The following is a 12579-nucleotide window of genomic DNA, read 5'->3' on the forward strand; positions in this document are numbered from 1 at the left end:
TGGCGAGCGCCTTTGTTCCCCGCCAAACTGAGCTCTGTCGTCCGGGGGCTCCGCAGCTCACCCTCCCTTTGTCCTCCAGCCTTCCCGCTTTCCGAGCAGAGCTGTTAACTTATGACCTCCCAGACGCTAAGTCGCGCTTGCTGTCGGAACACAGTCCGTCAGGCCCCTCGGCTTTTGCAAGCCGGACTCGGGGGCTCTGCTTGGCTGGCGAGCCGCCCCTCCGCCCCGGCTCCCTCCCGCCAGTCCGTGGGGCGCGCACCGCCTCGCCGCCCTTCCTACCCTCTTCCGTGGGCCTCTCGTCTGCACTTGGGTCCGGTGACTCCGTTCTGCTAATCCTCTGGCGGTTTTCTGGGTTATTTAGGCAGGTGTAGGTGGAATCTAAGTGATCAGCAGGACGCGCGGTGAGCCCAGCGTCCTCCTACGCCGCCATCTTCCTGTCCCCTCAATATGTTTTTTTTAAAACTCTCTTTTAGGCTCGCCTGGGTGGCTCAGTCGGTTAAGCATCCGACTTCGGCTCAGGACATGATCTCACAGCTTGTGAGTTCGAGCCCCACGACGGGCTCCGTGCTGACAGCTCAGCCTGTTTCAGATTCTGTGTCTCCTTCTCTCTCTGCCCCTAACCCACTTGCATTTTGTCTCTGTCTCTCTCAAAAATAAATAAACATTAAAAAACAAAACAAAAAAAAAACCCTCTTTCAATGTGAAGTAAATAATTTGTTCTTAGAACCAGGATCCTGAAATCAATATAAGTAATGGGTGTTTGCAACAGAGTATGGAGGAATGAGAGCCAAGGAGGCACACAAAGCAAAGAAGTGATCAAAAAATCTAAGATGACTATGGGAATATTACTTGGTACTCAAAAAAAGGAAGTCTTGCCATTTGCAACAACATGGATGGAACTAGAGTGTAGCCCTAAGTGAAATAAATCAGAGAAAGACAAGTATCATATGATTTTACTCATACATGGAATTTCAGAAACACAACAGATGAACATAGGGGAAGGGAAGGAAAAATAAGATAAAAACGGAGGGAGGCAAACCATAAGAGACTCTTAAATACAGAGAATAAACTGAGGGTTGCTGGAGGTTGCACCCACCTCCCCTCCTGAGGGTGATAGGCATCAGGGGGAGTTAAAAGGGTGATAGGCATCAAGGAGGTCATTTGTCAGGATGAGCACTAGGTGTCCTATGTACGTGATGAATCACCGGGTTCTACTCCTGAAAGCGATACCACACTATATGTTAACTAACTTGAACTTAAAAACAATACAAATAGGGGTGCCTGGGTGGCTGAGTCAGTTCAGAGACACTCTTGGGATCAGGTCATGATCTCCCTGTTGGCGAGCTGGAGCCCTGCATCAGGCCGGCTACTGTCAACGCAGAACCAGTTTCAGATCCTCTGCCCCCCTCTCTCTGCTCATCACCTGCACACCCTCTCTCAAAACAGTAAATATTTTAAAAATAAATAAATAAGTAAATAAAACATTTTCTCATAAATACACTAACAAATAAAAAACAATTACGTAGCCAGTAACAAGAAGGTATGCGTTATATTCAAGATACATTAAGTTAAAAAAAAATTAAGCTGCAGAATATTCAAAGATCTCTGGGGTTGGCTTTTGACGCATCCTGTACGTTTATAAAACAAGAGGATTTAAGGAAGGTTATTCCAAAGACGTGCCCGGGCAGGGGGCCTTTACTATTACTTTGGCAGCCTCCTGTTCTCTGCCTTACATATGTCTCAACACGTAAGTGACACAACAGGAATATTCCTTAGGGGCGGGCATATGTATGCAGCGTAACCACACGACTGCTTTTAAACTCTTCGACTCCTAAACACCGGACGGAAACGAGGAAGAAGTCCTGGCGCTACGGCGACCCCACCCCCGCGGGGGAAGGCTCGCCCATCTGCCCAAAGTCCCGAGGCCAACCGCGGCCCGTCCCCTCCGGTGCCCAGCGCTCCGCCCGCACCCGGACGCCGGGTGACAGCGCGACGAACGCCACGGGCCTCGCTCCCACAGGCACGGACTCGCACGGGAGGCCGGGTCTCGGCCCCGGCGGTACGAACTCCCGGCCGCAGGCTCCCGCGCACCCCCAGCGCGACTCGACCGCGGTTGAAGGGGCTACACCCGCTGAGGGATGGCCAGGTGACGGGGGTGACGGCCGTCGCAGCGTAACGCCAGGCCTGGTGGGGGTCTGCGAGCTGAGCTGTTCTCTTCACCCCCAACAGTGAAAACATACGGAGAGCTCCAGCGCTCCCGGATCCCGGGACCGGGACCCCGGGTTCACCGCTTTCCGTCTCCCCGTCGGCCTTCCGGCTCACCTCGCGGCGGCGGCGCCGGGCACACCGCACGAGGAAACCAAAATCAGCGCCCCAGAGAAACGTGGGTTAAGGCAAGAGCCCGAGCGTCACACGGAGAGGTCGAGCTGCCGCGCCCGCTTCGAGTCCTGACCAACCCAAGTCCTCAGGCGACCCGCGGAGGTCTAGCGGTGATGTAGCCCCCGCCTCCTGGCGTGCGACTGCGCCTGCGCCGGCGCCTGCGCCTTCGCGTGCGTGTGCGTCCAGGTTCCCGGAAACGCCACGGCCGCTCCTCCCCGGCCCGCGCAGCCGGAGTCACGGATGAGAAGACCCAGCGGTCCCGGGGCGTCAAGGCTGGGTGTGACAGAGTAGAGCTGGCCTGCGGAGGCTTTCCTTCCCTAGTAGAGGGAACGAAACTCCTAGGGCGCGCGTCCCGCGTCGGCTCGGCCAGTAAAGCCGCCAGGCCCCGCCCGATCCCTCCATCTACTGACCTCCGCTTGGCACTCGAGCCCAGGTAGCGTCCGGCCCTACCAGGCAACCTTGGCCTGGACTTCGCCAGGGGAAAGCCAGTAAAATCCAAATAAAGCACGGAGCATAGTCACTACTGCTGTTCGACGTTGCCTTTTTACTTCTGCCAAACGTGACCAATAAAAGTAAGATGTTGATATAGGGAGAATTTGATGACGAGTGCACGGGAATTCTCTACTACATTTGCAACTTTTCAGTGTATTTTTCTAAAATTACGTTTTTTGAAAAGGAAGGGGGGAAGGGGGGCCTGGAAATAGTTGGATCCAGATTTGGACCTATGATTCATGCCGTCATCAAGGATCAAGGCTCTCTCTAATTTTCATCTGTTAGTTTGCTTCCTCATGGTGTCAAGACAGTTTTGCTGCAGCTCCAAGTATCACATTCTCACACAAATGCGTTCGAGATAGAAAAGGATCAGATGAAACAAGTATTTTCCTCTTATGAGGGAGGAGAATAATACCTACTCCCATTTCAACATGGGAATTGACAAAGATGCTGTCCTCAGCATTCTCCAGCCAGGCTGTTCTGGGGCTTCTCAACTAGACCTCAGCCCTGACCTATAAAAAGTACAAACTCAGCCCAACTGATTTCATCCACTCCCCCCCCCCACACACACACATAGTAAAACACTTAACATCATATTTTTAAAAAGCGAACACAGAGTTTCTTCTTAAAAAATATTTTTTTAGTGTTTACTTATTTTTGAGTGAGACAGAGTGTAAGCAGGGGAGGGGCAGAGACAGAGGGAGACACAGAATCCAAAGCAGGCTCCAGGCTCCGAGCTGTCAGCACAGAGCCTGAGGCGGGCTCGAACTCACGAACTGTGAGATCATGACCTGAGCCAAAGGCAGACACTTGGCAGACTAAGCAACCCAGGTGTCCCTAACATGCTTTTCAACAGCTCAAGCCATATCCCTAAATGACCCTAGCCCTCTATACCTGCCAAAAGAATTTACTATTTGTTCTAACCAACAATTGATCATAGGCCCTTCACCACCCTTTCTTAGAGGATTTACTAAAAAGGATTCACGATTTGCGGGTCCTTCCTTTGTCCATTTGAGGTAGGTATCTATCTCCTACAACCGAGTCGTGTCTTTCTCAAGCACTGGAAAGCCCTTCCTTTGAAATGTAATCATCAGAAAAGATAGGGCCTCGGTCTCCCAGACTCTGTGCGGCACATACAGCTGGCCTCATGGCGTTTACACGACCCACTCTGGGTAATTTTTCACTTCCCTGACTCTACTCAAGCCCCTCCATTCCCCATCTCTACACCCTTATTCACCCTTTAAAACACTCAGCCACCTCTGTACAAATCCAAGTCGAGTTCAGTTCATGCTGGACCCAATTCTCTATTTCAGTAGTATATTACTGATTAAAATCTGCCAAGTCCAAGGGAAATCACAGCACTTTTCATCCAGAGCGACCTTTGGTTTCTCAGACTCCTCGGATTATTTCCAGGTTGTCACATGGTTTCTCTGGGATTGGACTTTAGGGCAGTTGGGTGAATTTTTAATACAGGATGAAATAAACAAGAAAAGGGCACAAATTGGTGAACACAGATCCCATGTGTGCACCTTTCACCCACCCTCCCCAGATGGTGCCATCTTACAACATTCTACAACATCATCAAATGAGGACATTGTCATTGGCACAATACTACTAACTAGAGGCCAATTTTACACAAAATTCACCAGATTTCACGTGCACTCTTCTTCTATATGTCAGTCTGTGGAATTTGGCCACACGGCTGCTATTATGCCTCTCTTTCTCCCGAGAAGCAAGTGATCCGACACCGTTTCACATTCAAGCAGAAGTGATGATGAAAATAAACTTCTCTGGTAGCTGAGGCGTGTGCGCAAAACCGCTGCCTCCAATGAAACCCCAAGGTGGGTGTGATGCTGGGCCCGAGTGGTGGTATTTCTGGCATGATCTAGCAAGTGCCTTCCATTTCGGTCCACTCACATTCGTGTAGGATAGGGCTGCACAGGTCCCAAACGAGCTGGTGTCTCAATACTACACAGTACAGCTACATTCACTGTCTCCCCAGTTTTGCCAGATGGGGAAAGGCACAATATACTCCATTGTGCCCTTAGGAATTCTGACTAAAGTTTTAAAGCTATGGTGCCAGATTCTTGCCCAGAGATAAGCCTTGCTTCCCGTGTCCATAGTTGCAGCTCTGGTCCCGGGACCACTGTATGAGTTAGAAGCAAAGGAAGTTGGGAGGATGTAGGGAAGAATTGTATACTCAGTTCGGTATCCCCTCCCCACCCCCTGTCCCCCACACTCCCCAGCGAAGCCGAAAACTCTGTCCAGTGAGGGATGTCCCTCGGCCCCGCTCATGTTGAGCGTGAATCCTTGCTCGTGAACGTGTGTGAGCCCTACATACCCTTGCCTCCTGCTTGACACAACCAAGGTTTCAGATGCCTGTTACAGTTCTCTGTGGAACCACTTCTCTGCAGGTGAAAATGTGTTGCTTGGCCTGCAGAAACGTATCTCGTCAGCGCAAATTGTTCCCGTATCTTCTGCTCTCCTCTCGCTCTCCACCGGCATCTTCTGCGTACACAAACCCACGTCCAGAAATAGTGTGTTGTCTGGACCATTAGTAGCCTCCCAGGCTACGACCTTCACCCAACTGGCCAGCTGTGGACAGTCTCTCCCATAACCTTCTACAACCTTGGTCTGTCTTACAGAGAAACATAAGGGTCCTCGGCAATTTTTTTGCCTCAGAGGGTGCAAGAGTCCCTGTCCACAATTATCCCATCTCTGCATTGCTGGCTCTCCCCCACCTCCACGCATGTCATGGATTCGCCTGCCACTTCCCACAGACACACTGGAATAGCCACCTGCTTGGCCCAGTCCCATTCCAGTCCTGGAAGCAGTTCTAATGATGAGCACTGGCGTGTCCTAGGCTAATCCCTCCCCTTCATTCCCATTGTGACTTCCACAGGGCCACGCCCAGTATTGGCACCCTTCAATCCCCAGCTTTCCACTGCCTCTCCCCAAGACCATATTCTCAGGCCGTAACATTATAGACACGCAAGTTAGAGACCCAAACAGACAGAAATCACCGTGCAAGTCCGGCCACTCTACTAATTTGCTTTTACCATCCTTGAGCAGAGTAGATGTAGCTGCCCTCCTTAAACCAGTCAGCTCCTTGTTGGTCCGTAGAGATCTGTTTGTAGACCATGGCCCAAGCGACCGTGAAATCCTCGGGTGGTCCCAGAGCTGGCCTTCAGGGGAAGGAGGTACTCCGCTCATGAAGGCAGTGAGTGTCCTTTATATTCTCCTTAGCCTGTTCTTGTAGGAGCCATTTCCGATTTCCTGTGGAGCATCTGCTTGGCGCCCTCCCCACCAGAGCATTTCTCAGGCATCATCGGAGACATTATGGGTATAACAAGTTAAGGACCATCCTGTCCTTGACTCATGCAGGCAGTCTTTATTAATGCTCACAGCAAACTCATGATACTTCAGTGGAAATTTTCTAGTACCAAATCTTAGAGAAACTGGAATTCATCTTTCTTTGCCCTTCTCCATAACATTTTGTGTTGTATTTTAGGCAGATTGGTCGATGTGTGAGCATAGTGAGCCTCAGATCGCTTAAAAACTGCAGCCCAGGACTGCAGCAGAAGTTCAGAAGTGAAACCACCACAGAGGAGGAGCTGGTGGGGCTCATGAACAAGTTCGTGGAAGACACAAAGAACGGGGTGCACAGGAAGGAGGGCTGGCCTGATACTGCATATGGAGTGACAAAAATTGGTGTCACGGTCCTGTCCAGAATCCATGCCAGGAAACTGAGTGAGCAGAGGAGAGGGGACAAGATCCTCCTGAATGCCTGCTGCCCTGGGTGGGTGGGTGAGATCAGACATGGCCGGACCTAAAGGCTCTAAAAACCCAAAAGAAGGAGAGAGACCCTCATCTCCTTGCCCGTTTGCCCTCTGATGCTGAAGGGCCTCATGGGAAGTTTATTAAACAGAAAAAAGTTCAACAGTGGAGAGCTGAATTCACACCTCCATCCATGGGCCCCTCTGTGATACCCCCCTCCCTTGCCCAAAAGGACTCTTTCAATGTCAATAGTATCCCTATCCAAAGGGTGAAATATCCCTACTAGTATTTAATTTCGCTAGGTTGCTAATTCTATAGAGGATTCTTTCTCTTTTTATTTTTATTTTTATTTTTTTCAAACATGAAATTTATTGTCAAATTGCTTTCCATGCAACACCCAGTGCTCATCCCAACAGGTGTCCTCCTCCATAACCAATACCCACCCTCCCCCCTCCTACCCCCCATCAACCCTCAGTTTGTTCTCAGTTTTTAGAGTCTCTTATGTTTTGGCTCCCTCCCGTTCTAACCTCTTTTTTTTTTTTCCTTTTTAAAAATTTTTTTCTGTGAAAAGGCAGAGACAAAAGAGATCAGTGAAATAGTGAACACCAGAAATGGATAAATGGTTCTTTATGAATGCCTGTGTGTATAGACTGTATATTCAAAACTTCCTGGAAAATCTAATACACCTAATTAGATCAAGAGAAGTTACATACAGTTTAGTTCAAGGGGAAGCAAACATAGAAAGGGACAAATAAGTGTTTTACATTTGCAGGACACGGAGTCCCTATAGGATCTACTCAGATCTGCTCTTATAGCTGAAAGAACCTAGAGCCAATGAGCATGGTTGGATGTGCCAGGCAGCATTTTTCACCAGCCTCTAGTATATCATGGGCAACACATCTGCTGTTGTCCATGTTCTAACATCCCTGTTCTAAAGGTGCCTCTACTCACTGATTACTTTTCACTCTTCACCAGGGATTTTCAGGCTTACCCAAATGAAAGGTGGTAGACCCAGAAAAGAAGGGTAGGGTCCTCATTTTAAAAGTGTTTCACATCAAAAGGGCTAATGATTTCCTCCCTGTGAACTTGTATTTCTACACTGACTGTGAGGAAACTCAATGTGTAGAGCAACACAGTAGAATCTCAATTGCTACTTTGGCAATCCATGACAAACATCTTCTTTCCGGGATACCATAAAAACAACACTATATACACATATGTACATACATATATATATGTATGTATGTACATATGTGTATATATATATATATAACTGCTACAGGCTACAGTCTCCAAGACTTACGAACCATGTGATCATGACCTGTGCTGACCTTGGACACTTAACCGATATAGCCACCCAGGTGCCCTGAAAATTATTCTCTATAGAGAAATAAGCTGTTGCTCCCATTTATTCTCTTTAAATTATTCCATGGTTTTATTTCAAAAAGATATTACAGTATCCTCATCTCTAAGGAATTGAGCAAACGTTGGAAATCTGAACATTCTTCTTCAGATACTAACTTAAAGTAGTAGTTGGAAATACAGTCTTATTAACGCTACACTTAGCAAGGAAACCTTAAAGAAGGTGTTCTCAACACTCATTTAAGAAGGTACTGCTTTGCAACATCCTATAGCCTGAAAAGCTACTGAGGAATTTGGTGGCAAAAATCACAACAGTAAAGGTATCTCACTCACACACACACACTGTCTGACATATTGATTCTAGAGAGGATAGATGGGCGGACATTCTAGATGTAACGTGCTGGGCATTTTATATATGGTCCCCATTAAGAACATGGAGGAATAATGGATCTCAAGGTCACAAGCACATCTGGTTGCAGACGGAGGTCATGTGACATCCAAACTAGTGGATCTTCTCACTCCTCGAGGACCTCACATCATTTTCCCTACATCTCCCTTCTTCAAATGAAGCCTTACAAAGTAATGCCAGAGAAACAGAAAATAAGAGGACTGTGCTTGATCGGGCCAATATCTTCCTTATTACAGGGCCCAGGTATTTCATGGAAAACCACAGGAGGCACATTTTAAAACTTTGAAGTGTTTTCTAAAAATCTCTTGTCAGTCCAGAGGCTTAACAACTGGTCCTCTTGATATTAGAAAACATGAATCTTCCCGGGAATGTGATGAATGTTAAATCATCAAAGGTCATGAAAACCAGCTTGGAATTATAGACTCTGAATAGCCTTGAGAATCAAGTAATGCACTGGAACTTTGTGACCCCAGATGAGATGATGTCTAAAATATCCTGTGTTGTGTAGATCACTGTGGCTCTGCTTGAGATCAGTGAGGTTTGAAGAGTAGGAGACGGTGAGAGATTTCCTAACAATAAATCCCTGGTCACATACACAGTAATGGTTTGGATAAACTGTAAGCCCAACACACACCCTGGCCCGCACCAGCACAAGAGTCCTTTCTTACCTAGGTTACCAGCTTTTCACAGTGACTGTGGCAAGGCAACCCTTTTACATACCACCTCACACACAGTGTCACACACTGTCACACACACAGGCTCTTTCTCAAACACTCACACTCACACATCACTCACTCCCATGCACTCATACACCCATAAAACAAGGACATAGGGATGGCCCATACACTTCTTTGTGCATAGACTGTATGCATTTCAGTTCACAGTCCTCACAATAACTCTTAAAAGCCATGAGTCCACGCTGGAGACAAAATGTTTGGATCAGAATCTCTGCTGTGTAAACTCTACAAATGCTTCCCATTCCTGTGTGTGTCCTGTTCTGAACTGTCAGACCAGAAGGGTCTACCATCTCTCCCAGTTCCAAGGAGAAGTCCCCTAACAGCCCCCCCCGTCCATTTGGGGATGTGGTCAGTGGGTGGGATATGCCTGGGAAGAGAGAATGGTTGTGGCATCCACATCTAGGAATTTCCACACAAAACCTTTTACTCCCCATCTGACTTCTCTCATATACCCCAGTAAGCATTCTCACGGGTGATTCTAAACTTCCTGAGATAAACAATACAGAATAGACAAGAGGTCATCACTCCATTACAAACAACCTACAGAAAATTAGCAGCGATTCTCCCTCTACTGACTATACTAAAGGTACATAAGAAAATGGTTCCAACCCCTGTGAGTAAATGCAGCTGCCTTTCTGGTATACCGGTTACCCAGTGTGGGTTCTTCTGCCCCCATCTTTTTTTATTTCAAACATTTCTATGTGTTGCAATTTTGATTCCTAAAACATATTTTATTTTTATTATTACACAGGCAGATAATATTTTTGAAAGTAAAATAAATATGATTAGTGGTCAGTAACAAAATCTGACAGGTGCTTATTAAACATCTGACAAATATTTTCCATTAAACTTACACTTAACATGCTGTAGATGAAAGGAAGGACTGGAATCACTGACCCCTTTCTAAAAAGTGTTCACCTTAGAAAATAGTTACATTACTAAGAGAGTTTCTTTAACTCATTTTAATTATCTCTAAACACCACTTCATGAGAGTCACAGGGTCATGCATTGTCTCTCCCAGTGAACTTATATGGCACTGCCATTCTGTCTTTCCAGGATATTGACATAAAACAGGGACAGTTTCCTAAATTTCTTGAAGCTCTTTTCATTGGTACATTCTCATAACCTTTCTATTGGGCAAAAGATACTCATTTAAATACAAAAATAGTAAACTATTTATACATGTCAATAACAGCTCACTTTTATGAATATCTATATTTTTAAAAAGAATTAGTGACAACTGTGAAATTGGTTTAGACTTTTAACGGTTTTACTGAGATACAATTTACATATCATACACGTCACCCATTTCAAATATGCGATTCAGTGGAGTTTAGTATATGGACAGACTTGTGGAATGATCACCGCTTCAAGATTAGCATACGGTCATCACCCCGAGGAGAACCTGTGCCCTTAGCACCAGCCCTCTTTTCCTGCAATCCCACTATCTGAAGCAACCTCCAGTCTATTTTCTGTCTGAACATTTACTTTTCTGAACATCCTGTATAAAGAAAATCATATAATGAATAGTCACTTTTGTGACTGGCCACTTTCTTGTGGGTAACGTTACCAAGATTCATCCGTGTTGTAGCATTTCTTTTTATAGCACCTCTTTAACATGTCACTGTTCCACAGCCCCTTCCCATGACCATATTGCCTGGTAATTTCTCACTGCTCCCGTTGATGAAATCCCAACATAGAGAAAATAGCCATGCACATTAGCCCATGAGGTGATTTGTTTTTACCTGGTTACAACAGAGCAGCAGCCCACAAAACCATGCAGTCCGTCCTCCTACAAAAGGTAATCAATAAACTGATCAATTGCTTGTTTGTTATAGACAACCATTCATAGAGCACTGGCCATGGGACAATAAGATGTTAAGATGGTCTCAAAGGCGACCTGTGAAGAAAAGTGGTTCTCTACTCATAATTGCAGTGAGTGCCCCCTCACGTTCAGATGGCATGTTCCCATATAAATCACTCTCTTTTCTTTTGTTTTTAATTTATTTTTAGTTTTGAGACAGAGAGAGACAGAGCATGAGCAGGGGAGGGGCAGAGAGAGAGGGAGACACAGAATCCGAAGCAGGCTCCAGGCTCTGAGCTGTCAGCACAGAGCCCGACGCGGGGCTCGGACCCACGGACCATGAGTTCATGACACGAGCCAAAGTCAGCCGCTGAACCGACTAAGCCACCCAGGTGCCCCTCACTCTCTTTTCTTTATGGGACATCTGGGCACTGTGCTCTCCAGTAGATCATTTCTCTGACATCATCTGAGACATTACGAGTGTTACAAAGGTCAAAACTGTATCATATCCTTCACTTATATAAGAAGACTACATTAACACTCTTAGCATACTGCTAATTGTCTCCCAAATGGACAAATGCAGGAATTTTGGTACTCATCATTCTCATGCATGTGATTCTATGTGACTATTTGTGTTGTATTTTAGGCAGAGTGGTCACTGTGTCTAACGTAACGAGCTTCATAGCTCTTAAGAACTGCAGCTCAGAACTGCAGAACTCCAGAAGTGAGACCATCACAGAGGAGGAGCTGGTGGGGCTCATGAACAAGTTCGTGGAAGACACAAAGAGTGGGGTACACAGGAAGGAGGGCCGGCCTGATACGAGGGCACTCACATATGGAGTGTCAAAGATGGGTGTCACCGTCCTGTCCAGAATCCATGCCGGGAAACTGAGTGAGCAGAGGAGGGGAGACAGGATCCTCCTGAATGCCTGCTCCCCTGGGTGGGTGAGAACAGACATGGGTGGACCTACAGCCATTAAAAGCCCAGAAGAAGGAGCAGAGACCCCCGTCTACTTGGCCCTTTTGCCCTCAGATGCTAAGGGGCCTCACGGGGAGTTTGTTATGGAGAAGAAAGTTGAACAATGGGGACCCCACCCTCAGTTCCCTCCATGGGACCCATTGTGATACTGCCATGATTTGACCAAAAGAACTCTTACACTGTGAACAATTTCCTTAAGCAAAAAGATGAATAAATAAAAGGAAGAATCAGTGTCCATACCGAATACTCACAATGAATTGGCTACTAATTCTGTGAAGTCTTTTGTGATTTCTTCTGTGATATATAAGGGGGAAAAATGAAATTGATGAAAATAATAAATGAACATCATAGATGAATAAACAGGTTAAGTAAATGTCCACGTGTGCAAATTGTTTCATGCCAACCAGCCCAAATTCTAACAGACCATAAGCTAGGTCAAGAGAAGGGACAGTTTAACTCAGGGGTTGGTAAACATTAGTGAATGAGCCAAATAGTGAATATTGTTGCCTTTGTACACCAATGGTCTCTGTTGGACCTACTCAAATCTGCCGTTCTAGCTTGAAAGTCAACAGAGACGACTTATAATCTCATGAATGGGGCTGGGTATCCCTAGCCAGCATACTTTATCAGCCTCTACTAT

The 12579-nt window shown here is 46.5% G+C and overlaps 1 pseudogene; it reads left to right on the plus strand.

Moving 5' to 3' along the window:
- The window catches only part of LOC124527315 (carbonyl reductase [NADPH] 1-like), a 35908-nt pseudogene extending 23823 nt beyond the window's left edge, over positions 1–12085 (plus strand).
- The last annotated feature ends 494 nt before the right edge of the window (positions 12086–12579 follow it).

Source organism: Lynx rufus, unplaced genomic scaffold, assembly GCF_022079265.1.
Source record: "Lynx rufus isolate CCGP_SWC_20201006 ecotype Redwood Valley unplaced genomic scaffold, mLynRuf1.p SCAF_5, whole genome shotgun sequence".
NCBI lineage: Eukaryota > Metazoa > Chordata > Mammalia > Carnivora > Felidae > Lynx > Lynx rufus.